This window comes from Oryctolagus cuniculus, chromosome 13 (assembly GCF_051225735.1).
Source record: "Oryctolagus cuniculus isolate XC-2025 breed Fujian yellow rabbit chromosome 13, ASM5122573v1, whole genome shotgun sequence".
In the NCBI taxonomy this organism is placed as follows: Eukaryota; Metazoa; Chordata; class Mammalia; order Lagomorpha; family Leporidae; genus Oryctolagus; species Oryctolagus cuniculus.
This window is the reverse complement of record NC_142879.1, coordinates 85,306,093-85,332,764: the sequence shown is the minus strand read 5'-3', so window position 1 is coordinate 85,332,764 and position 26,672 is coordinate 85,306,093.

The window sequence follows — 26,672 nt, the reverse complement described above, 5'->3', positions numbered from 1 at the left end:
CATCCAAAGCCAGGAGTCAGGTGCTTTCTCCTGGTCTCCCATCTGGGTGCAGGGCCCAAGCACTTGGGCCATCCTCCACTGCCTTCCTGGGCCATAGCAGAGAGCTGGACTGAAAGAGGAGCAACCAGGACTAGAACCCTTTGCCCATATGGGATACCCACACTACAGGCAGAGAATTAACCAAGTGAGCCATGGCGCTGGCCCCCAATAAATTTACTCTTAACAAAATATCAAAATATCTTATTCAGTATAAAGTTAGTAGTGAAAAAGAGACTACCTTGTTGAACACAGAAATTTGAGATTATATTTCTTGATATTAATTTGCATCTTAAGGCTTATTGCCTAGTTTATTTCAACATTTCAATCTAATATTACTAATAATATCTTGTACTTAGTGGTTCACTGTGTGCCAGACAATATTCTTTTGATTTTTAAAAAGATTTATTTATTTATTTATTTGGAAGTCAGAGTTACACAGATAGTGAACAAGAGGAAGAGAGAGAGAGAGAGAGGTCCTCCATCTGCTGGTTCACTCCCCAGATGGCCTAAAAGGTCAGAGATATGCCAATCTGAAGCTAGGAGCCAGGATCTCTTCAGGGTCTCCAATGCAGATTCAGGGTCCCAAGGACTTGGGCCAACTTCCTACTGCTCTCCCAGGCTATAGCAGACAGCTGGATGGAAAGTGGAGCAGCTGGGACTTGAACCAGCCTCCATATGGGATGCCCCCACTGCATGCAGTGGCTTTACTGGCTACACCACAGCACTGGCCTCAAGACAATGCTCTAAAATGATGCATTAATTATTCTCAAATATTGAAAAGTGGCATGGTACACATTTGAATGTGTTGTTTTGTACTAGTTGTAGAAAGAGTTTAAAATATATTTAGATTTAAAAATGTAAGCTTTGATCTAAAGGTTTGCTTTCCCCTAAGGTGCCTGTTCAGAAACTGAGAGATCATTGAAGTCTCAAGATAGAGTACAACTGATCTTATCCAAGCCTCCTTTATCACATGAGGATGCTAAATGCCAAGGCCCAGAGAAGTAAAGTGAATTGTTCAAGGTCACATAGGTAAGTTGTAGCAGGGATAATTCTGTATTAGCATTAGGTACCCTGATACATAGGCCACTATTCTGTCAATTTCATACTCCTTCTGGAGTTAAAGATTCTAAGTTGTGGAAAATTAAGTTTGGAAATTTAGTGGTTGCTATGTTGTTATGGTGAGAAATTTCTGTGTATAGCTATGAGTTGCTTAAATTTTATTCAATATATTTTTCTAGTATGTTTGCTATTTATTTGAAATGTATAACAAATAGCTTCATCTATTTGCCAAAAGAATTTTTTAAAGATTTATTTATATTATTTGAAAATCAGAATTACACAGAGAGAGAAGGAGAGGCAGAGAGAGTGGTCTTCCATTCACTGGTTCACTCCACAGTTGGCCTCCATGGCTGGAGCTGTGCTGACTGGAAGGCAGGAGCCAGGAGCCTCTTCCTGGTCTCCTATGCAGGTGCAGGGGCCCAAGGATTTGGACCATTTTATAGTGCTTTCCCAGGCCGTAGCAGAGAGCTGGATAGGAAGTGGAGCAGCCAGGTCTTGAACTGATGCCCCTATGGAATACCAGCACTGCAGGTGGCAGCCTCACCCACTATGGCACAGTGCCAGCCCTTGCCAAAAGAATTTATAGAAGCTATTCCATATATACACTTCACAATTATTTAGTTACTTGACATGAACTATCCCTGCATATTTGAAAATTTTGAATGGTATCACTTGGGTTTTAAGAATGTTATATTTTAGGTCTCTTAATATTTTTAGTGATGATGTTTTAAAGGCCCTTTCTGTTTAATGGAAAATGATAAGGATTTTGTTTTACAATGGCCATAGTATTACCACTTAAAGCAATAGATTAAATAACACTTTTAAACAAAGTCATTTAATACTGAATTCTAAAACACTGGTATATTTTAAGTGAGAAGCCGGATTTCTTTCAGATATTCTAAATAAGAATGATAATCAAAATTGAAAACATCTACAGTTTTTAATCACTTGTTTTAAATATTAGTCATAATGGTCCAATTTAGAGTTTTAATTTTCATTAGCTTTTAAAAGATTCAGTACGGTTTATAGAAAAAATTCAGAGAACATAATTATATACTCAACCTCCCTCCCTTCTTTTTCCTCCTTTGTCATTTTTTTTAGCTTATGATATGACATTTTCCATTTACATTACATTAAAAAAGGGTGTTGAATCAAGGGACAAGTTTAACAGGCAAAAAGCAGAAAGATCGTAATTTAGAGGGAATACAGACAATGGCTCTAAACAATATTTGAATATCACATCTAAACAATATTTGAAGAAATTTGATAAAATAAATATTTTAATTTCTCCTACTAAAATGCTCAGAGAAAGTCTTTCATTATTTATCAAATATTAGTGCAAATATATGGATTTAAATGATCCCAAAAAGTGATAATTTTTGTGTAATAAAGTCCAATTTTTGTCAAGGCTTTTTGACAGTCTCACAGAAAACTTATGTTTGTGAATGGGAAGAATAATATCAAAATGTCCATACTATCAAAAGCAATTTGCAAATTCAATGCAATTCCAATCAACATACCAACGATGTTCTCAGAGCTAGAAAAAATGATGCTAAAATTCATATAGAAACATGAGAGATGCTTAACATCTAAAGAAATATTATAAAACAAAAAAAAAAGCTGGAGACATCACACCATATTTTAAGACATATTACAGGGGTCAGCACTATGACAAAGCAGGTAAAGTCACCGTCTGCAGTGCCGGCATCTCATATGGGTGCCAGTATGTTTCCCAGCTGCTCCACTTCTTATACCCCTCTCTGGTATAGCCTGAGAAAAAAGTAGAAAATGGCCAAAGTCTTTGGGCCCCTGCACCTGCATAGAGACCTGGAAGAAGCTCCTGACACTTGGATTCAGATCAACAGAGCTTCGGCCATTGTGGCCATTTGGGGAGTAAACCAGTGGATGGAAGACCTCTCTCTCTCTCTGCCTCTACCTCTCTGTGACCCTTCCTTTCAAATAAATAAATAAACTGCAAAAAAAAAAAAACACAAAAAGAAGAAGTGTTAGCACTGATATAATAATAGACACATAGTTCAATGGAAAAAACTAGGTAGCATAGAAATAAACCCAAATTTCTACCAGCAACTCATATTTAACAAAGGAACTAAAATGAACTGGAGAAAGAAGAATCTTTTTCACAAGTGGTGCAGAGGAACTTGATGATCCAAATGTAGAAGCCTGAAAATAGACTCCAACATCACTTACACTATGTGAAAGTGAACTCACAGTGAATGAAAAATCTAATCATAAGACCCAAACCCAAGTAAACATAGGGAAACTCTAAATATTGTCAACACACAATAGCTTTTCGGTAAGATTCCAATAGCAATAGTCACAAAAATAAAAACAGAGACATTTGAGTATATCCAACTAAGATACTTCTTCACAACAAAGTAAACATCAAAGTGTAGATACAATGAACAGATGGCAGGAAAAATTAAAACTCTGAATGTTTACAGATTTCCAGAACATTTACATGAATTGGAAAAACTCCAAAAAATACAGTGAAGAAACAGGCAAGGATCTGAATAGACATTTCTCAGAAGAAATGTAAATGGTCAAAACATGTGAATATGCCTGATGTCACTAGCCATTATGTAAATATAAATCAGAACACCATATCAGTCTCCAACACCTGTGGGAGAATACAACACTCAGGTGTTTGTGTGTGCAACAAGTGGTTTTAGAGGACCCTGTTCACCTCTGGAGAGCAGAGTCTACAGGGAGACAAAGAAACCTTACTGCTTTCCTAATGGGCTTATTAAGTTCTTGACCAGTGCCTGTTAGTCTTGCCACAAACTTTCTAGTCTCACAACTTTCCTTCTTCTTCCTCTTCTCTGTGACTTGTAAAATAGTATACATTCTGTATACTGTGGATACTTTAGATTTATTTTATTCCTTCGGTCTCCTATGAAGTTCCTCCACAAAAACACAGCCCTCAAAATATTCATTCATTTATGCAGTCTGCAGATTTCATGAACTACTAAATTCCAAATAGTATATTAAAGGCAAGATCTAGGCCTAAGAGAAAAGTGGTCTGAATTCTGTGCCTAGAAGAGGATTTGGGACATAGTAGAATTTCGGTGAAGTGCTATGTGAATGACATGCACTCATTAAATGAGTAATCTAAAGCATACACTGCATTCAAGCAACACAGCAGCCCTACTCACCTCAGGTAGAGCAATTGAGAGGAATAATGTGAACAAAAATAAGACATCAATAAGTTGAGTAATAACAGAGAAAAAACAAAATGAGATAGATGCCAACATTACTGACCTATTTTTGAGGAATTAAATTGATAGAGGGGCTGGCATTGTGGCTAAGTGGGGTAAGCCGCAATCTGTGAGGCCAGCATATCATGTGAGTTCCACTTTGAGCTTATGAATCTCCACTTCCAATTTAGCTCACTGCTAAACACCTGGGAAACCAGCAGAAGATGGACGAAGGACTTGGGTCCTTGCCACTGATGTGGGAGACTTGGATGAAGCTCCTGACTTCAGCATGCCCCAGGCTCAACTGTTGAAACTCTCTGGGGTGTGAGCCAGCAGATGAAAGCTATCTCTGTCTTTCCCCCTCTCTCTAAATCCACTTTTCAAATAAACAAAGATTTAATAAACAAATTAACTGATTTCAAAATACACAAAAACATGAACAATACTATATCATCTTGATGCCAAACTGATAAAAAATAACAAATGCTAGAGAGCACATGGGAAAAGAAAAGTGTCATATATGGTGGGTGAAAACACAAGTTAGTACAGATGTTATGCAGAACAGTATGGCCATTCCTTAAAAAGGATAAAAATTGGGCCGGCGCTGTTGTGCAGCGCCTGAGGGGCCAGCATCCCATTTGGGTGCCAGTTCTAGTTCCAGCTGCTCTTCTTCCAATACAGCTCTCTGCTATCTCCTGGGATAGCAGTAGAAGATGGCCCAAGTCCTTGGGCCCATGCACCCATGTGGGAGACCCAGAGGAAGCTCCTGTCTCCAGGTTTCAGAATGGCATAACTCTGGCCTTTGTAGTCATCTGTAGAGCGAACCAGCTAATGGAGGACCTCTCTGTGTCCCTATCTCTATTGTAACTCTTTCAAATAAATAACAAAAATTTCAAATAAGATAAAAATTGACCTACCATTTGAGATTTATCTTGCTCTTGGCTATATATAATAAGGAACTTTTATTAGAAGGAAAGGAGAAGAGCATATCAAAGATACAGCAATTTTCCCATAACACAGCCACTATAACACAGTTCACTGCAGCCAGGATTTGAAACCAATCTAGCTATCCATCAATGAAAAAAATGGACAGGGGAACTTCATTTAGATACAAAAAAGAACAAAATATTATTAAATTAATTGAAATAAGCCAGAAGCAGGAACACAAATGTCACCTGGTCCTTGTCACATGTGGAAGTGAGAGAAAATAATGGATCTGAACACAGAACTGTGATTACTAGAGGCTGAGAAGGGAAGCAGCTAGGGATAGAGGGGGATTGGATAATAGGTAACAAAATACAAAGAGGCAGAAAGAACTTCTGGTGTCCCATAATATAATGAGATGACTACATTCAACCATATTAGGTTCTGTGTAAAGAACTGAAAGAGAGGAGCTGGTAGTCTCAAATCATGGAGAAGAATTAGAAACTGTAGTTGCTTGGGGGCCAGCATTATGGCACAGTGGGCTAACACCCTGGCCTGAAGCACCAGCATCCCCTGTGGGTACCAGTTCTAGTCCTGGCTGCTCCTCTTCTGATCCAACTCTCTGCTATGGCCTGGGAAAGCAGTAGAAGATGGCCCAAGTCCTTGGGTCCCTGCACCCAAGTGGGAGATCTGGAAGAAGCTCCTGGTTCCTGGCATCAGATTGGCAGAGCTCCGGCCATTGGGGCCACCTGGGGAGTGAACCAGCAGAGGAAGACCTCTCTCTCTCTCTGCTGCTACTTCTCTCTGTAACTCTGTCTTTCAAATAAATAAATCTTTAAAAAATTAATAAAACTGTAGTTGCTTAGCTTGATCACTTTTTACTGCATAAATGTGTGCAAATATTGCACTACACCCTGTAATAATGCATGACTAGGACACATTAATCACAAATTATTTCAATGAAATTTTAAAAATTAGAAGCATTTCTTTATATTAACAATGAACTATTTGAAAATGAAATTAGAGAAACATTTCCATGCATAGCAGCATAAGAACCAGGAACCAATGTCTTCAATGTTATCAGTGATGAATCAGATTCACAGACCCCAGCACTCAGTTTTTGCCATAGACCTTACCATGGCAATTGTGGGCATATAGTAGTAAATCAATGGACAGGAATCCTTTGTCTCTATATCTGTTAAATAAATAAACAAGGAATTCATCAAAGAAAAAGAGATATCAATTTGGATGCCAGGTCACAAAAACACATGCACTTGAGCTATCCTCCAGTTTGTGATGCCAACAAATCTTTCAGACATGTTACATTTTCAGAGACTTTTCTGTAATCTTGCTAAGCTTTCTGGAAATCTGCCTTATAGCAAAGCGATTCCCAATTCCATTACACTCATGATTATTCTTTTGTGTGAGTTATTAGTTTACCATCTAGAGATAATTTATGGTACAAAACTTTTCTATGCATGCATGTTTTCTCATTTGTGAGTCTATTCATGGGAATTGAAGACTGATTTATAGCAGAAATACACTTTCCAAATTCATTGCATAGACTTTTGTTCCTTATGAATTCTCTGAAGTCTGTTGACGTCTAATTTCTGGCTAAAGGTTTTATCGTATTTACATCATGCAAAGAGTACCACCTTTTGTGAATTCTGTATCTATACAAGCCTGAAACAAAGAAAATGTTTTTATACAATCAGTATACTCCTAAGAAACCACCTGTGTCAATTCTCTGATGTACCATTGACTTCTGACAAACAACCTTTTCACACTAATAATATTTATAAGCTTTCTCCTTTACATGAGTCTCTGTTGGATAGGATGTGATTTCCAGCAAAAGGTTTTGTCACAATACTTACATGAATTTTGGAGAAAAGCTCTTCCACATTCATTATATTGTTAAGGTCTCTCCCTTGTTCAAATTCCATGATGGATTATGAGGCATTACCTATGTGAAATGACTTTCTCACATTTATTTCATTCATTAGATATATATGTTGTGCATTCTGATATAAGGAGAGATTTGGGCAGAGCTTTCCAACACTCATTACACCCATAAGGTTTCTCTCCCACGTGAATTCCCTGTTGTCGTATGAGGTATGGCTTCTAATTAAAGGGATTTTACTTTCAAAGGAGTTTTTCCCTATATGAATTTGATGATGTACAATGAGGGCTGAATTATGGTAAAAGGCTCTGAGTCATTACATTCATAAAATTGCTCCCCATGAGAATTCTTTTATGTTTGATGAGGTCTGATTTGCACCACAAAGGCTTATTCACATGTATTACATTCATGCATTTCTCCCCTTGGTGAATTCTCTAATATTTCATGAGATATAACTTGCACAAAAAGGTCATGTAGAAAATTCCTTGTGTGGATTCTCTGATATCTTATGAGTTATGAAGTACAGCAAAGAGGCTTTCCACCATCCTTCCATCCATAAAACCTACCTAAATTGAGCAACAAAGATATAGAAAACCTAAACACACACATAACTGGATGGAAATGATACCAGTAATAAAGACCCTCGCCGCCAAGAAAACCCCAGGACTGGATGGCTTCACTGCTGAATTCTAACAGACATTTAAAGCACTAACTGCAATTCTTCTCAAGTTATTCAAAACAATTGAGAGAGAGGCGATTCTCCCAAATTCTTTCTATGAAGCCAGCATCACCTTCATTCCTAAACCTGAAAAAAGTGCAACAAAGAAAGTAATTATAGACCAACTTCCCTGATGAACATACATGCAAAGATCTGCAACAGAATTCTGGCCAATTGAATCCAACAATGCATCAGAAAGATCATCCACCCAGACCAAGTGGGATTTATCCTTGGTATGCAAGGATGGGACCAAAGGCTTTTTCCACAGTCATTTCCTTTATAAGCTTTCTCCATGGTGTGAAGGCTCTGATACTTTCTGAGGTTTGACTTCTCAGCAAAGGTTTTTCCACAGTCATTGCACTCATAAGGTTTCCCCCAGTACAAATTGTCTGATGCTTTGTGAGCTTTGACTTCTCAGCAAAGGCATTTCCACAATGATTGCATTCATTAGGTTTCTCCCCTGTGTGACTTCTCTGATGCATTTTGAGTTGTGATTTCTGGCCAAAGCTTTTTCCGCAGGCATTGCATTCATAATGCTTGTCTTCTGTGTGAATTCTCTGATGCTTTCTGAGGTTTGAATTCTGGCCTAAGGTTTTTCCACAGTCATTGCATTCATAAGCTTTCTCCCCTGTGTGAATTCTCTGATGCTTTCTGAGGTTTGCCTTCTGGTTAAAGGCTTTTCTGCAGTCATTGCATTCATAAGCCGTATCCCCTGTGTGAATTATCTGATGATTTATGAGGTCTGGCTTCTGGCCAAATAGTTTTACATAGTCATTGCACTCATAAACGCTTATCCCCTGTGTGACTTCTCTGATGATTTATGAGGTTTGACTTCTGGCCCAAGGTTTTTCCACAGTCATTGCATTCATAAGGTTTCTCCCCTGTGTGACTTCTCTGATGATTTGTGAGTGTTGATTTCTGGCCAAAAGCTTTTCCACAATGATTACACTCATAAGGTTTCTCCCCTGTGTGAATTCTCTGATGATTTAGGAGGTTTGCCTTCTGGCCAAAGGATTTTCCACAGTCATTACATTCATAAGGTTTCTCACCTGTGTGAATTCTCTGATGATTTATGAGGTGTTTCTTCTGGCCAAAGAACTTCCCACAGTCATTACATTTATAAGATTTCAACCCTGTGTGAATTCTCTGATGTCTAATGAGATCTGACTTCTGGTGAGTGGTTTCTCCACAATCATTACACACATGAGGGTTTTCCACTTATATGAGTGCTGTGATGGAGGGTATGGCAGAATTTAATACTGAATGACTTCCCACAAGGTTTACATGCATAGGATTTCTTCCCTATATTTGGTCTATGATTCAGTCTAACATGTGATTGGTAAATAACAGGTTCCACAGGCCCAATATACTTATAAACGTTCTCTCTTTTGGGACTTTGTTGATGTATACTGAGGTTAGAATTCTTATGGAAATCTTGTACTATTTGAGTTGTCTTGCCAATAGTGGCAATTGACTTATTACAGGTTTCTACCATAAAAAGCTTCTCAGATTCACAGAATATATTCTTGCTTTTGAAGACTTTCCCTTGTCCAATTTGTTCAAGTGCCTGCTCCATGGTCTGAATATTGTGCTGTTGATTAAGAGGTTCACAGAACTGGAGAGTGTTCCCAGGTACCTTAGTAGCACAAAATTTCTCTCCAGCTTGTAGTTGATCAGGCCCACAATGGGGACACATATTGTGACATATACTGCATTCTTCAGGTTTTATTCCTGAATAGTTTCTCTTTTTGATACTCAGTTTTGGAATATGGCTTATACTTCAATTAAGTGTTTTTCTGAATTCAACTCCCTTGGGAGTTAATGTCTTATTATTTGTCATAACATCCTGATTCAGATTTTTCTCCAGACTGTTCTGGTTGGTCTTAATCAGTTCATCCAGTTTCATGGCAACTGAAGTGAGGAAAAAATGATGTCACTACATCAAATATAATTGTTTCTTCTAGCATACTCGTGTAAAAGGAATGAAGTTACTTGTATTTAAGAGGGATAAGATGTTAGGAAAAGTTCTGCATTTGTGCCTCCTCACACAGGGCACCAAAATGTTAGGAAAAGAGTTGTAGAATAGAGGAGAAAGTGTATGAATTTACAGCCAGACAGAATTTATTCAGAGAAAATTAATCCACAGAGGTGGGTGACCAACTGCCTGTCTGTACAAGATGGAGCATGAAGGCCCCAATTCCCAGGGGCCAGACCTTTTTGAGGAGGGCTAAGGCTGGGCATGAGGGTAGGGGGCAGCAGTGGAGGGGAATTCCAGGAACTGGGTGGGGCCCTTAGGAACCTGGAAAATAATGCAGGGTGGGGTATGAAGGCAATAGGCTGTGAGACCCAATTGAGTTTCAAGGGCAAGGAATGCATTCCAAAGTTTATCTACTTTGGGCAATGAGGGAGAATGGCTCAAGCTTATATCCTCGTTCCATCATAAGATTTTCAAAAAATGATTAGAAGATACATATTTATGAATATACAGGTTTTCTCCATTATACATTAATATATTAAATTGTATCCATAGATTTTCCAATGTTCATCCATGATCCTGTTTACTACCAGAATTTTTTCCAAGTATGATTGAATGGTTTTTGTGGTAAGATGTCTTAAGTCACTGCTTGGGATGCCTGTATCTCAAAACAGTGCCAGTTTAAGCCGAGGCTACTCTGCTTCCAATACAGCTCTGAGATAATAGATACTGGAAAGCAGCAGATAATGGTTCATGTGCTTGGGACCCTGTGATAGAGATGAGTAGGTGAAATTCCAGGCTTCTGGCTTCAGATTAGTCATAACTGTTGATAGTATTTGGGGAGAGAGTTAATAGAAGATCTATTCCTCACTGTTTCTCTCTCACTTTCTACTTTCACAAAAATGAATAAGGCTTCACAGAATGGACTAATATTTAATAAATATATTCACCTGTAATCTAGAAACCAATTTTTCCCTGTTCACTTCTTCAGTTCATTTTTTAATGTATTTTTATTTCTTTATTTGTGAGAGTTAGACTGTGAGAGACAGAGACAAAGATCTTCCTTCCATTGGCTCACCCCTCAAATGGCAAATACATTTGGATCTATGCCAATCCAAATCCAGGAGCCAGGTGCTTCCTCCTTATCTCCATTGTAGGTGCAGGGGCCCAAGCATTTGGGCCATCCTCCACTGCCCTCCCGGGCCACAGCAGAGAGCTGAACTGGAAGAGGAGCAACCAGGACTAGAACCCGGGGCCCATATGGGATGCTGGTGCTGCAGGGGGAGGATTAACCATGTGAGCCACGGCACCAGCCCCTTTTTCAATTCATTTTTTAAAAATTGTGGGTTTTGTACTTCTGTGATATTTCAACCATAAATATGGGGAAGTTTTACTAGATCATTTCCTTGAAGGTAAAGAGTGAAATGTGTCTATACTCTAAGCAGGATCACATTCATGGGACAAGATTTGAATATGTGGTTGTCTTGTGTTCTGTCTTCCCAGGCAAACAGCATTTGTGGGATTTTTCTAATGAAAACCTCTGTTTTATCTGCACTATTATGGTTTCCCCATATTTCTAAGGAAACCTGACATCCTAATCTTCTTAGAACTACAACAGTTACAGAAAGTTCCAATATACCACCTTGGCTATACATTCCCACCAGTTGAAATAATTTATTCCTGCAACCCAGAGTCTGCTCAATTATTGAAAATTGATTTCTAACTCATTGTGAAGACGTCAGCCCTGGTTACCTCCTCTTGTTTCTTTCTATAAACACTCCTCTATGATAATTTGAGTTTCTGGAGGTTTGTTGATTTTCACAGAAAACTTCATTTCCTTTGCCTTTACCAGAGATACTGATCTCCATAGATACTGTAGAATGTCTGTGTCTGAATCACAGGACCAGCTGTCTTCAGGAGTAAGACTTGGGAAAAACTCGTGGAAAGAACACCAGTCAATATCTGTTGCACTGCTTCTGCTTTGGCCTCCCTGCCCGTTATGTACACACTGATATGGAAGGCTCTGATGTAGGCATTCTTCCCCCATCCATGGCTCTGCTCCTTGCTCCAACTTGAAGATCAAGTCAGGTTTGGTCCTGCAGTGCCCTACTAATGGAAACAATATAGACTTTGTGAAATCACTATCTTGGGTTAATGAAAGGAGTACAGCTTGGTCCAGGAGCTATGCAACAAATGTTCCAATGTGAAATCCTTCCCAGGTGATAGATATTCAGATTCTTCATGGATTCAAATTCTATACCTGTCCCTCATTCAACTTTATGAATAGTGCTCACTTAGTTGTCAAATAGCAAGAAAATGTTACCATTGGGCATGTGATGAGTGTCACTCACCCAGGGAGAACAGGCTGCCGTAGGTCTCCAGCATCACATGCCTGTACAGGATTTTCTGAGCTTGGTTCATGTTCTGCCATTCCTCCCAGGTAAAGTACACAGCCAGGTCTTCAAATGCTATCCTCCCCTGTGACAGAACACTCCTGGTCAACATGTCAACTCTGTCACCTAACAAACAATGGCAGTTGTATATCTTCTACATGGGTATGGATGAAGAAGCAAGAATGCCATTTCATTTCAGATTTGTGAGCATTTGGGCAGCCACACAGAAGCATTCAACAGGGGATCAAACCTATGGTATAAAGGCTGTGAAAATTGCCCAAGCTGGAGGGAAACAGGAATTTCTGTTCACAAAGGCCAGACTATGTCAAGGGCAATTGCACAGTAGGCTGAAAGGGGGACAAGAGTCACTCTGGAATGAGCAGTGTTCAGAAGAATGTAGAAGTATTCAGGAAAAAAGACAAGAAACCATCAGGGAAGTTATGAAGGGATTGAACAGCGAAGAATTTCCAGAAAAACACTATACACAGTCAATGCAATTATGGCAGAGAAAAAAAATTTTAAAAGAGACAGTAGGCATTTAACTTAGTGTTTATGATGCCAGCTCAGATACTCTCTCTCTGCATCAAATTTCCAAAGTTGGATTTCAGTGCCAGCTCCAGTTTCCAGCTCCCAGCTAATGCAGACCAGGGGAAGCAATGGTGATGCCAACCAAGAGGGAGGCCTAGATTCCATTCCTGACTCTTGGCTTCAGTTGTGCCCCACCTCTGCTTGATATTTTTATTTAGGCAGTGAAGAAGTGCATGGGAGCTTTCTAGCTTTCTCTCACTCCATCAATTTCTTTCTCTATCAGGCTCATAAATATTTTAAGTAAGGGAGGAGATTCAAGAAAGAATAGAAAGTAGCTTTTGCTTTTTCTATAATTATTCTACTCATAAACATTTAAAGAACTGAAATAACATGATAACAAATTAAAGTAAAAGCTATGGAGTTATTTACCCAAGAACAGAACCTGAGAAATTCTGTACTATAATCTGCATTTGTGACTGAGGGAAATACAGAGAGCTTTGAGAACCTGCAGTAGGCACCAGCATTGTGGTACAGCAGGTAAATCTCCACCTGCAATTCAGGCATCCCATGTGGACAGACAATTTGAGTGCTTGGTGCTCCACTTCCAATTGAGTTCCCTGCTAAAGTGGCTGAAAGAGCAGTGAAAGATGGCCTGAGTATTTGGGCCAATTCCACAAATATGGGAGACCCAGATAGAGTTCCAGACTCCTGGCTTTGGCCTGGCCAACCATTGTGGCCATTTGTTGAATGAACCAGCAGATGGAAGATATCTCTTTCTCACTACCCATCTCTCCCTATCTCTATTACTCTGCCTTTCAAATAAGTTAATAAATAAACCTTGGGGCTGGCACTGTGGCACAGCAGGCTAATGCCCTGGCCTAAAGCACCAGCATCCCATATGGGCACCGTTTCAAGACCCAGCTGCTCTACTTTTGATCCAGCTCTCTGCTATGACCTGGGAAAGCAGTAGAAGAAGGCCCATGGATTTGGGCCTTTGTAGCTGTGTGGGAGACCCAGAAAAACCTCCTGGCTCCTGGCTTTAGATGGGTGCAGCCCGGCCAGTGCAGCCAATTGGAGAGTGAAATGTTGAATGAAAGATCTCTCCTCTCTCTCTTTCTCTCTGCCTCTCCTCTCTCTGTGTAACTCTTTCAAATAAATAAATAAATTGTTAAATACAATCTTAAAACCTGAAAGAACATGCAGTAGATTATTTTCCCCACTGTGTTCTTACTCTAGCTGGGAATCAAGTTCATCTCCTCAAACTATTAAGGACTGCATTACTCTAACAATTAAAAAAATAAATGCAGCCAGCTCCGCGGCTCACTAGGCTAATCCTCCTTCTTGTGGCACTGGCACACTTCATTCTAGTCCCAGTCGGGTTGCCAGATTGTGTCCCAGTTGCCCCTCTTCCAGGCCAGCTCTCTGCTGTGACCAGGGAGTGCAGTGGAGGATGGCCCAAGTCCTTGGGCCCTGCACCCCATGGGAGACCAGGAGAAGTACCTGGTTCCTGCCATCAGATCAGCACAGTGGGCCGGCTGCAGTGCACCAGCCATGGTGGCCATTGGAGGGTGAACCAACGGCAAAGGAAGACCTTTCTCTCTGTCTCTCTCTCTCTCACTGTCCACTCTGCCTGTCAAAAAAAATAATAAATATCACTGATTTGTGGTTTAGCCCTAGGTAAGTAATTCTCTTGCAGAATGCTAAGTGTTTATTTCCAGGGTGGAACTAAAACACTGCCCACTACATCATCTGTATAACACTAAAGAATGTGTTGGACATTATGACCCCAAAATTTAGAATATTGTCCTTGACTTCAATTGAAATCATATAACAAATATATATTTTGCTATGGCAACAGAAAATGAGACATGACATTGCCTTTTCTTGGATAAATGCAATGATTGATAGTCATGACAAATTCATCATACATCTTGTTTCTATATATTCCCTGAGAATAAAATTTACCTTCCTACATCCATTTTCATTAATAAATTATTATAAATCTAAAAACAAAACAGACAGAAAGCTGGGAATAATTAAGAAAACCACTTACAGGGGCCAGTGCTATCGCACGGTGGGTTAAAGCCACAGTCCGCAGAACCACCACCAGATATTAATTCCCACCAAATCAGGTGTGAGTGCGATTTTCAGGTGAATTCAATCAGAATTCCACAGCCATTCAGCTGGGAGGGGTGGATGAATCCAGAAACAGCCAGTTTACATGGGACTAAATCAAGCCTAATATCACAAAGGACTCTTGCATTTCTTTGGTTTTTCACATTTCTCTTATTTATCATGATTTGTAATGAATTTTCTGATGTGAGCTTTAGTTTTCAGACTGGAATATGGAGCCCAGGGCACGGGAGGAATGGTCTTTTTCATTCAGGGCACAGATGTTGGCTTGCTCCAATTCTGGCTTGCTGTCATTGTTTTGGGTGCCTCAGCCAATTTTTGGTTTTGAGCAGCAATTTTCTAAATGTTTTCTTGGTCTGAGTTTCTTTTGCCTTCTTCCATCCCAAATTTTGTATTCTGACGCAGTACAAACAAGAAGTTAGACAGAGGATCCATTATGAAATAAAAAAAAAAACACAATAAATTGGCTTTTCAGGCTTAGAAATCTACAGGCAGGATGACTAAGATGAATTTTTGTGTTTTGGAAAATGAAATGGAACCAATTTGCTGTGGGGACAGATATTAATTCCCTCCAAATCGAGTTTCACTGTGATTTTCAGGAATATTCAATCAGAATTCCACAGCAAGTCAGCTGGGAGGGGTGGATGTATCCAGAAACAGCCGGGTTCCTTGTGACTAAATCAAGCCCAATATCACTAAGGACTCTTGCTTTTCTTTGGCTTTTTTCACAGTTTTCTTATTTATCATGGTTTGTAATGAATTTTCTGATGTTAGCTTTGGTTTGGAGGCTGGAATAAGGAGTTCAGGGTACAGCAGGAATCGTCTTTTTGAATCAGGGCATAGCTGTTGGCTTGCTCCAATTCTGGCTTTCTGTCACTGTTTTGTGTGCCTCTGCTAATTTTGGTACTTAAGCAGCAATTTTCTAAATGTTTTCTGGGTCTGAGTTGGTTTTGCCTTCTTCCTCCCAAAATTTTGTATTCTGATGCAATACAAACAAGAGTTCAGACAGAGTAGCTATTATAAAATAAAAAAAAAAACAAATTGGTGTTTCATGCTTAGAAATTTACAGGCAACGCAACCAACATGAGTTTTTGTGGTTTGGAAAAAGAAATGGAACCCTTTTACTTAGGGGACAGATATTAATTCCCTCCAAATCAAGTGGGAGTGGGATTTTCAGGTGAATTCAATCAGAATTCCACAGCCAGTCAGCTGGGAGGGGTGGATGAATCCAGAAACAGCCGGTTTCCTTGTGACTAAATCAAGCTGCTGCTCCCTGTGGACTTGTCCTCCTCAGCCTCTGACTAGAGCACAGCCACCTCTCCAATGCTGACATCCTCTGACACATGTTTCACTCTTCTGTTCTCTCTAAACTGCAGACTCTTGGGCAACATATGTAACTCTAATGCATCAACTTGCATAGAAGCACACACCTGAGGACTCCAGAGTCTTGGATTTCAGGTTGTAATTAACTTTCCTTTTCAGAGGACTTGTGAAAAAACAAGTCTGGAAGCCAGGGTGTAGCCTTGTGGTTCAAATGCCTATGTCTCATATTGGAGTTTCTTGGTTTGATTCCTGGTTCCAGTACCTGCCTCCAAATTCCTGATAATGTAGACCCTGGGAGCTAGCAAGAAATGGCTCAGATGATTGGGTTCCCTACTCCTGGGACAGCCCTGGCCACTGGGGACATTTCAGCAGTGAACTAGAGGGTGAATACTACTTCTCTGTCTACTTGTTCATTTCTTTGCATCTCCAATTAAAAAACAAAAAAGTATGTTTGTATCATCCATTAAAATAACTTCCTCAATGGAAAAAAAGAGTTTCATTGTTAAATTGGGGAAAATAATGCTTCTTGGTTGTGACATTAGAATAATGCATAACTGTACATCGGACATCCATTGTAGACAAGGAAGAGAAAGATGGAAGCAATAATTTTTATTTCTGGCTTTGGTACTTGTCATGTAACCTTGAAAAATTCATTTAAACTCATGGTTCCTGAGTGTCCTTAAAATTACAGGCTCATCTAGTTGAGGCAGGTGGTGTAAGGGGAGGTGGCAGGAAGCTGAGATCTTTCCTTGTTTCTGTGCCAACAGAGCTAAGTGACATTAGCAAGTCATTTGACCCCTCTGGATCTTCCTCCCTTGTGAGATAAGATTGTCTTTATAGTTAAAGGATTTATTCTACACAGTCCTATCTTATGGTTAGGCTCACATGACTGTGAAGTGTTTTATAAACTGGCAGTGCAATAATCAAGTTGGCACTGAAGATGAAATGCTAAACAGCATAGAAATTCTAAAGCTTGTAGTTCTATGAGGAGCTACACAGAAACATTCAAGTTCATGGGCATTTTTAAATTTAAAAACAGAATCATTGAATCACTGTTCAGAATCAGTATAGTTGCTAAAATTCTTATTTATAATCACTGAGATTGGCAGTGTAATTACTGATAGCATACTCCTAGTGTTCTATATTTTAGTTTATACAATACTTAGACTATATAAAATATAGGTAGCATGGGAAGTGCGATACACAGCAGTCTTGTAGAATGGCAGATGTCCTAAACAGCACTCTGGCCTCAGAATCAGCCCTTAAGGCCCTCAGATCTGGCTGAAGAGCCCATGAGAGTATTTTAGGTATGGAAAGCCACTCTGGCAAAAAAGAAAAAAAAGGACCTAAATAAAAGATCTCTGTGAGTGAGATCCCAGTAGAAAGAACGGGCCATCAAAGAAGGAGGTGCCCTTCTCTGAAGGGAGGAGAGAACTTCCACTTTGACTATGACCTTGTCTAAATAAGATCGAAGTCAGTGAACTCAAGAGGCTTCCATAGCCTTGGCAACTCATGACTAGAGCCCAGGGAGATTTCTGATGCCATAAACAAGAGTGTCAGATTGTTCAGTCAACAACAGGAATCACTGTGTGCTTACTCCTTTTGTGGGATCTCTGTCCTTAATGTGTTGTCCAATGTGAAGTAATGCTATAACTAGTACTCAAACAGTATTTTACACTTTATGTTCTGTGTGCTGCAAACTGATGAAAACTTAATATAAACTAAATCGATCTTCTTTGTATAAAGATGATTGAAAAAGAATCTTGATGTAAATGGAATGGGAGAGGGAGTGGGAGATGGGCGGGGTGCTGGTGAGAGGGGAGTTATGGGGGGAAGCCTTTGTAATCCATACACTGTACTTTGGAAAATTATATTCACTAAATAAAAGTTTAAAAATATTAAAAAATAAAAATATAGGTAGCAATATTTAATGCTTCTCTTACTGTTCCTGGATTGGATTATAGCATACATTAATAAACCTTTTTTAAAGATTTATTTATTTATTTATTTGAAAGACAGCATTATAGAGAGTGACACATAAATAGAGATGATCTGTCTGCTCTTTTAATCCCCACGTGGCTGCAAGCAGCTGGAGCTGGGCTAATCCAAAGCCAGGTGCTTCTTCCATCTCTCTCACATGGATTCAGGCACCCAAGTATTTGGGCCATCTCCTGCTGCTTTCCCCAGCACATTAGCAGGGAGCTAGATTAGAAGCAGAGCAGCTGGGACATGAACCAGTGCCCATAGGGAATGCCAGCACTGCAGGTGGTGGCTTTACCTTATATGCCACAGCACCAGCTACAGCCTATTCATTTTAAATTAATAACTAAAGATTATCTGCTTTTCAGCCTCAAGGCTTTGGCTTGGCCCAGCCTCTGCTGTTGTGGACATTTGGGGAGTGAACCAGAGGTTGAAAGATCTCTCTTCTTATGTCTCTCCCTCTCTAACCTTGCCTTTCAAATAAATAAATGAGTCTTTGAAATAAAAATACATGCATACATACACACACACACATACACACACACACACGGTACCAACACAGTGGGTAAAGCCATGGCCTGCTGTGCCAGCATCCCATATGGGTGCTGATTCAAGTCCCAGCTGCTCCACTTCCAATCTAGCTCCCTGCTAATGTGCCTGGGAAAGCATCAGAAGGTGGCCCAAGTGCTCGAACCACTGCATTCATGTGGGAGGCCTGGCAGAAGTGCCTGGCTTTAGATTGGCTCAGCTGAGGCCAATTTGGGAAGTGAACCAGCAGATGGAAGATCTGTCCCTACCCCTTCTCTATAACTCTGCCTTTCAAATAAATAATAGATTTTAAAAATGGGGGAAAAGGGCAGTTTTGTTGCCTTCCCTTTACCTAGAGTAACATAATCAAAATCTGTTAGGCAAAGAATAAGGGAAATTCTGAGATCATGTATTGACCATAGAAGAGAATGGATTCCTTGCGCATTTTCTGGAAGCCCATGCTAGTTGGAACCAAGGGAAGGATAACAAAAAAGGGGAGGCCTATATCCCTCTTATTTGTCTTCTTTGTTCATTGGAGCAGTGGAGAGTTGAGTAATGTAATATTGGTGTTTGTCTCCATACAGTTCATGTCTATTTAGCTGGTTCTTTTTATTTGCATTTCCTTTTTATTTATTTTAAGAGATTTATTTGAAAGGCATACAGACAGGGGTCTTCGATCTGCTGGTTTGATTCCCCAATGTTTGGGTGAGGCTGAAGGCCCATGAGCCCCCTCCCATCTCCCATGTGGTGTGGGGTCCAACCACCTGTCCATCACCACTGCACTCGTTGGCTGGAGTTGGAAAGGAAGTAGGGCGTCAGGGAATGGAACTGGTGCCCATGATGTGGGCCATGCAGGCTGTGGTTGCACCCCCATGCCATGAGTCCGTCCTCGATGAACCTTTCTTTAAAGTGGAATTAGGGGTAAAAATTGTCTGAGGTGCATGCACGTTTCTGTTGTGAGAGAGGCTGAGGCCCTGTGGGTGCCTGGGGGCCAACAGAAACACCTGAAGCCTTGGCCCCCAGGTCCCGGTGTCTCCCCTCTGCTTCTGCCCTGCCTGCAGGCCTGGCCCCGGGCTCCAGTGGTGCCTCAGGGATTTCGGCACCAAACTGGTCACTTTAGGTCATTTTGTGATGCCTGACTTCTGCCCAAAGAAGGAAGCAAGAAGGGGCCCAGCAGGCTTCCCCCGACCTCTGGAGCCCCGAGCCATGGTGCCGGCCCATGACCCAGGGAGCCCGTGATGATTCTGGACCAGCCATTGGGACCCGCGACCCCTGACCCCAGGCTCCAACCCCTTCGAGGTCACCACCGCAGCCTCCTATTTAGCTGGTTCTTAATCCTCAAGAAGGGATTTAGGTCAATGTTCTATTCTCATTAAAGACCTTTATGTTTAATTAAAGATTCTGTTAGTAATTTTAACCCTGGGTCATTCTAAAGTTGTGCTGTGACTTAGGTTTAGAAAAGAGCATCTTCCTTGCCACCCTCATCTCAGCTCTGGGGGCTGTCAGTTCTCCCTGCACAGATTCAGTAATGCATGCTTCTTCTCTACTACAAAGATCTTATGTTGGTCATATTTCCAGTTACCAAAATCAAATCAACTCACACCTGGACTCTGAGTATTCAATGACATTAGTTATCAAAATAAATGTATTCAAATATTCAAAGACCACTTCAAAGCTTAACTGCCTTCAAGAGTGTTTGGCACTTGGAACAGCCACTGTGGTTTTCTACACATGAGCACTCACTATTTTATATACCACTTAACAATTCAAACATCACTTCAGCTTCAGCAATACACAACAATAGAATGGATGATTCTACATAATAAACATGTTACATTAGTTTGGACTTAAAACCTAGAATTAAAACCATGTGGTAATATGGATGGATTTAAGGAAAGATGTATAGCTAGGTAGCTAAGGCTACAGAATCCCAGACCTATTGATTTTAAGTGAGTCTGGAACAACAGCATTCCATTGCATTATCTTCCATCTCAGAGTCCTGCTTTTCCAGTGAGACCCACCCCACTCAGACCACGTATTTCCTGCCTGTGTCTTCACGGTGGTGGAAGCTGTTCTGATACAGGCATCTCCTGGACAGTCACCAGCTTCCTGATTTACTACCTGAACTGGAATCCCCAGTTGCGACGTATATTTCCCAAACACCCAGGCTGAATTGAATGTTCGTCTCTGGCAGTCAAAAACTTCTGCCTCAGGAAACAGAACATGTCCTCTACTCTGGGGCTCCTTTTTTTTCTCATGGGGTTCTGTGGTGATCTGTGGTTTTCAACACAAGTCTGGGAGCATTCTGACTCAAAAGAAAGACCAGGGATAAGAGTTCTTTCTGGGGGCTGGTGTTGTGGCATAGCAAGTTACACTGCTGCCTGCAGCACTAACAACCCACATGGATGCCGGTTTGACTCCCAGCTGCTCTACTTCTTCCACAACTCCTTGCTGGGTAAAGCAGCAGAGAATGGCCCAAGCGCTTGGTCCTCTGCCCCCACATGGGAGACCTGGAGGAAGCTGCTGGCTTCAGCCTGGCCCAGCCCTGGCCATTGTGGCCATTTAGGGAGTGAGCCAGCAGATGGACCGCTGTCTTTCCCTCTCTTTTTCTCTCTGTAACTCTGCCTTGCAAAAAAATACAACTTCAGAAAGTTATTCTCCATCAAGCAATAAACACTTTTCGAGGCAGTTGTAAAGCTGGGAGTCATAGCTTCTCTTATATTTTGGATAATAAGAGTTTTGTTTTGAAAGCATGTTCACCTGAAACAAAGATCACTCATTATCCTTTGTTAGAGAAGGGGGCTCTGCTCTTTGAAAGTGAAAATCAGAAGCTGTAATGTGTGATGAGCTCCACCTGCCAGGTCTGGGGAGACTTATTTGAAAGACAGGGCATCAGGAGAGGAAGCTTTTCAGATTCCCTGGCCCTTGCTTTAGTCTTATGTCTTTACTTCTTTTGTTGCTTCTTGATGTCAAGAGTGTACACTTTATGCTGAAATGAGGAATTGTGTCTAACCTCTTTTGGGCCTTTTTCTAAGAAGAGTGTATATATTTTTCTTGCATATAAGGATAGCTTCTGGGGTGGGTGGATTTTTTTGGAAGTTTTCACAAGCTAGCCAGTAGCCTATATTTTCTTCACAGAATTCAGTTTTTAAAAAAGCTTCCAATACAGCCAGACCATCTGTAGGTAGGGAAGAGCAGGCAGAAAAATAAAAAGAAACATGAGGAATATGAGGAAGCTAATGATCAAACATTCCCTTGTGCTTTTCTAGTACTAGGATTAGCTATTCTCTTGTTTTTACTCAATCCTGTAATCCTGCGGATTTAGCTCTTTAAAGACAAAGATGCCAGTAGGGAAAATACTTAAGTTGGTTCCATACTACTAAAACAGAAATACTTCAGTTTGTTTTAGTGCCAAAAATGTATTTACAGGAGAGGCATAAATCCTCAGGGAACTAAGTCTCTTGCAAACACTGCATGCAATGAAAAGCATCCTCAGCCTCAACCAAGAGCACTGCCATTACAGAGCTTAAGGCTGATTTATCTTCCCCACCTGGTGTGAATATGTTGAGAAATAAGCGGAGATAAACAGACCTTCTAGGTTAAGTCAAATTCTCCTTGGTGAGCTGCTCATTTGAGGACACAGCCTTTCTGCACTCTTGTGATATTTGCAATGGATTCAATTCAAGCCTAATTCACAATTGCTGGCCAGCAGCTCCTGGAATGCTTCTGACCAAAACAGTGCTTCCTTCGGGGAAGGTCTGCAAGAGCAGTTCTCTAATGAGTTGTGCTCAGAGCAGTTCCCCTCCCAGCTCAGCAGTGAGCTCTTCAGATTGCAAACACAGGAATCTCAACTTACTTGATGAAAGCTTGCTACCTGCTTTTCTTGCCAATTGTGGCCTTCCCAGGAATGGTGGAGTTTTGCCATAGGTAGCTCAACCCAGTCTTCAATACTCTTATTCTTACAAAAAAAAAAAAGACAATTCACTAAGTGGTCATCCTTGAATACACTACTGAGCCTGAATGCATTTTTACCAAATAAAGTTGCCCAATAGCTATAAACCAAAAGCCAACAACAGGCTTGCCCACCTAATATTACACTCAGCCCTGAAGTTCTGAGCAGTTTCATCAGTTCCTCAGAATGTAACTACGCTGTGAGGACTACAGATAGGGATACCCAAATTTCAATTATCAATACACTGCACAGCTAATAAAGCAGATGCTGTCTCTTGCCCACAAAAGGAGACAGTTTCCCTGCAAGGTTAACCGCAATCGGGAGACATTTTGCACCTGATGGAACCCGCAGCGGGACTGCTTTGAGCCAGCTCCTCTCCTTCCCTTTCCATCTTCGGTCCAGGATGGGACAGAGACCATGCACAGGAGGTGCCACCAGTCACCCGTTTCCCCCTGTCCACCTGCAATGCTCCTGGGAGGCAGATGCCACAAAACAGTGATTTGTTCCATGATTGTCACTGTGTGAGATCAGCCCACCATGAGAAAATGACCATGGACTCCAATGAGATATCAACCACAGAAGCACTGCCACCAACAGCAGTGCAGGAGGGTGGATGATGGAAGGCACAGCATGGCCAGGATCTCTAGGGACCCCGCAGGACTCTGCTGCCCTGGATGCCTACAGCAGGCAGCAGCACAAAGGCCCAGTGCACCTCCAGCACCCTTCTACCAAACCCTTCCCCCTGTCTGCCCATGCAGACCACACAGATGCTGTGTCAGTGAGTAAATCAGCACCACACACTTGGTTTTCCTGATGAGACTTGGCCTTCATTGCTTCCCCAAGTGCAGCACGTGCTGCAAGCCTCAGCCAGCAGGGCTGGCAGGAGAGGTGGGCAATCGCACTCACCAGGTCTGTCTCTTCTTCTCCTGCCCCTCCTGACTCAGGGGCCACCGCCGGCATTTTAGCCCCAAGGCACGAAACGGGACGGCCAAGAACCTAACACCACCCATGTCATGCGCACACACTGCAAATACCAGCTGCCCACCAATGTCCACCAACTTTATAGCCAGCCTAGCATGGGGCGGGTCTGGCAGCACTGGTCCTGCCTCAGGGCAGCAAAGATTGTCCTGTGGCCCCCTGCTGGACTGAGCCTGAACTGCCCTGCAGCAGATTCTGGAAGCAAGAGAGCTGCTGATGGCTGAGGCCCTGGCTCAGAGTACACTTAGAGAGACCCTATGCCTGGCAAGGGCACTGGGGCCCTGGACTTTCCCAGGCTGCAGTCCTAGGGTGGAGGCTGGCTTGGCCTTTCCTCCCCCAGCCCTGCCGCAGGTGGAGCGGGGTTCTCACGGGGGCATCTTCCTTCGAGGGAGAGTGGGTGAACCCCAAATGCCATGACTCCCGGTGCCGGGTGCTGGCCTGCAGCCTTCCGGGAGGGAGTAGGTGACAGTGACTTTGTGGGGAGGTGACACTTAAGCTGGGCCTGTATTTTGGGTTAGTTCTGGATGCACATCCCAGTGCACCTGGACCTGCGGGTCTGCTGCAGGCCTCCTGGAGGCTCTGGGAGCTGGGCATCCTGGTGGCAAGGGCAGGAGGGTGGGAGTTCGAGGTGCTGAGCTCCCGCTGGGTGCACCAGACACTTTGGAGCTGTTCAGAGTAAGGAGTCGAGGTCACCTCCTGAACCACTCCTGGTCCCAAACTCCTGGTTTGGGATTTGCCAGAACCCTGAAGTAGGGGTGTGGTGGGGGTGGTAGTGGTTGGCTTCAATGCACTGTATTTGTGAATTCTTCAAACACAGCTTCTCCCTACTCCTGCAGGCTTTCAAGTGATTGACGAGGACAGAGTCCCTCAGCTGCAAAGTGACTGAAGTTTGAAAACTACGTCCAGAACTTCACAGTGTGTATTCAGGTGGTCATCCTTCAGGCCTGCAGGTGGACACCAAGAGCCACAGTAAGATATTAATTACTGTAGATACTCTCCTTTCTTTCTGGTAGACCCACCAAAAGAGAATGGGAGATGAGTACTTGAACATTGGAACCAGTCAGCATGCTAGGGTGAGCTGCCAGTACTTGGAGCTCAGGAGTGGACATGGAGAGCAAAACATGCATTGTTACTAAAGAGGACAGTTAGGCATTTTACTGTGAAAAGGGAAATCATTTAGATGTGAACAAGACACCTTAAGAAAAGGTCTGTATAGTTATTTTTGTTTATTTGCAAGGCAGAGAGAGCCCTTCCATTTACTGCTCATTCCTCAAATGTCTGCACCAACCAGAGCTGGGTCAGGCTGAAGCCAGGAACTCAGTGTGGGTCTCCCACACAGGTGGCAGGGACTCAAGTACTTGAGCCATCAGCTGCTGCCTCCCAGGGTTCTGTTAGCAGGAAGCCAGAAGCAGAAGCAGGGCTAGGGCTTGAGCCCTGAGCATTCTGACTGGGATGTGGAAGGCTTTACCACTATGCCAAACACATGCTCCAGTAAGCTGTTTCAACACATTTGCAAAATGTAAGAATGTGGTTTTAAATATATGCTCTTCATCTTAAAAATTTGCATAATCTTATATTCAGTTTCATATGATTCAATACTTATAATTAAATACAAGTAACATTTAGACACATGCTTTCCTCACCAATACAAACCTCAGTAATTTTTTCACTTAGAACCTTGAATATTAGCATTCATTCAGACTGAAGTTCACTCATAGGCTGGGAATTCTGACAGAGACAGTAGGGAAAAAAATCTAGATGTGTATCTGATACCTAATAAGATTCTGAACCTGACTGATAGAATCTCAGTAACTGTTCAGAGAGTCACTTCATACCTCTCCCCTCTGTAATGAGAAGACTGTGTCCTTTGGCCACTTTCACATGATGTTATGTAAATCTAACCTTGAAAAGCCTTTTATAAATTCTGAAGTACCATACAGAAGCATATTATGCATTTCCATATGTGTGAAAAAAGGCAATGTCAAAGGCATAGCTATTCCAGAGAGAAGTTAGGAGGATTAGCTCAGTTTGTAAATGTGTAAGTACCATTAAATATCTACATATTTGAAATAGATTTATAGAGTGTGGAGTTCAAGATAGATATTGAATAAATGCACTCTGGATAATAAGCAAATATCAGAAATAATGCCACACCCATCAGTGTTTAAACTCTTCAGACAGCTCCATGCCAGGGAAGTGCAGTGATCCCTGTAAATTAACAAAAATCAATCTGTGTATACCCATGGAAGCCACTGGTTTATATGCAGTCTATACTAGAGGTTTTTGTGCTTAGTAAAATTACTTGATTTTTTAATGAATGCTTTCAGACTCATACCTGATGCTGAGTGGCAGACAATTTTTTCTGAAAAGTATGTGGTTGAGAAATATAAATATAAATCAGTTTATAATTTTTGTGTCTGAATTTTTTTCTGCATTGAAACAAAACCTGCAATAATCAGAAGACTTTTCCTCAACAAGTTGCTATATTGATGCATCTTCATTTATGTATGTAATGTATGTTTAGGTAAAAGGAATAGAGAGAGAGATCTCTATCTTCCATCTGCTGGCTCACTTCCAGATGGCCACAAAAGCTGGGGCTGAGCCAGGCTGAAGCCAGGACCCTGGAACTCTGTCCCAGTCCCCCATGTGGGTGCAGGAACCCAAACTCTTGGGCAATCTTTGCTGCTTTCCCAAGCAAAGAGCTGGATGAGAAGTGAAGGTGGTGAGTCTCAAAGCAGTGCCATAAGGCATGCTGCTGTTGCAGTTGGCAACTTACCTCTTTGTACCACAATGCTGTCCCTGGATTGATGACATATTGAAGTGCTGCCACTGGCTTTTGGCTAAATAGGATGACTTAACATGTTTTCCACTCTGTGGAAGAGGAACAAATAAGGCAGTTGGTTGTAAAAGTTGCCCATGGAAACCACAGCCTGAGAAAGATGAATCAACTCACCTTGCATTTTCCACCTTGCATCTACACCACCCTTTTCTGGACAAACATCTGATTGTATGCCCTTGTGATGGAGG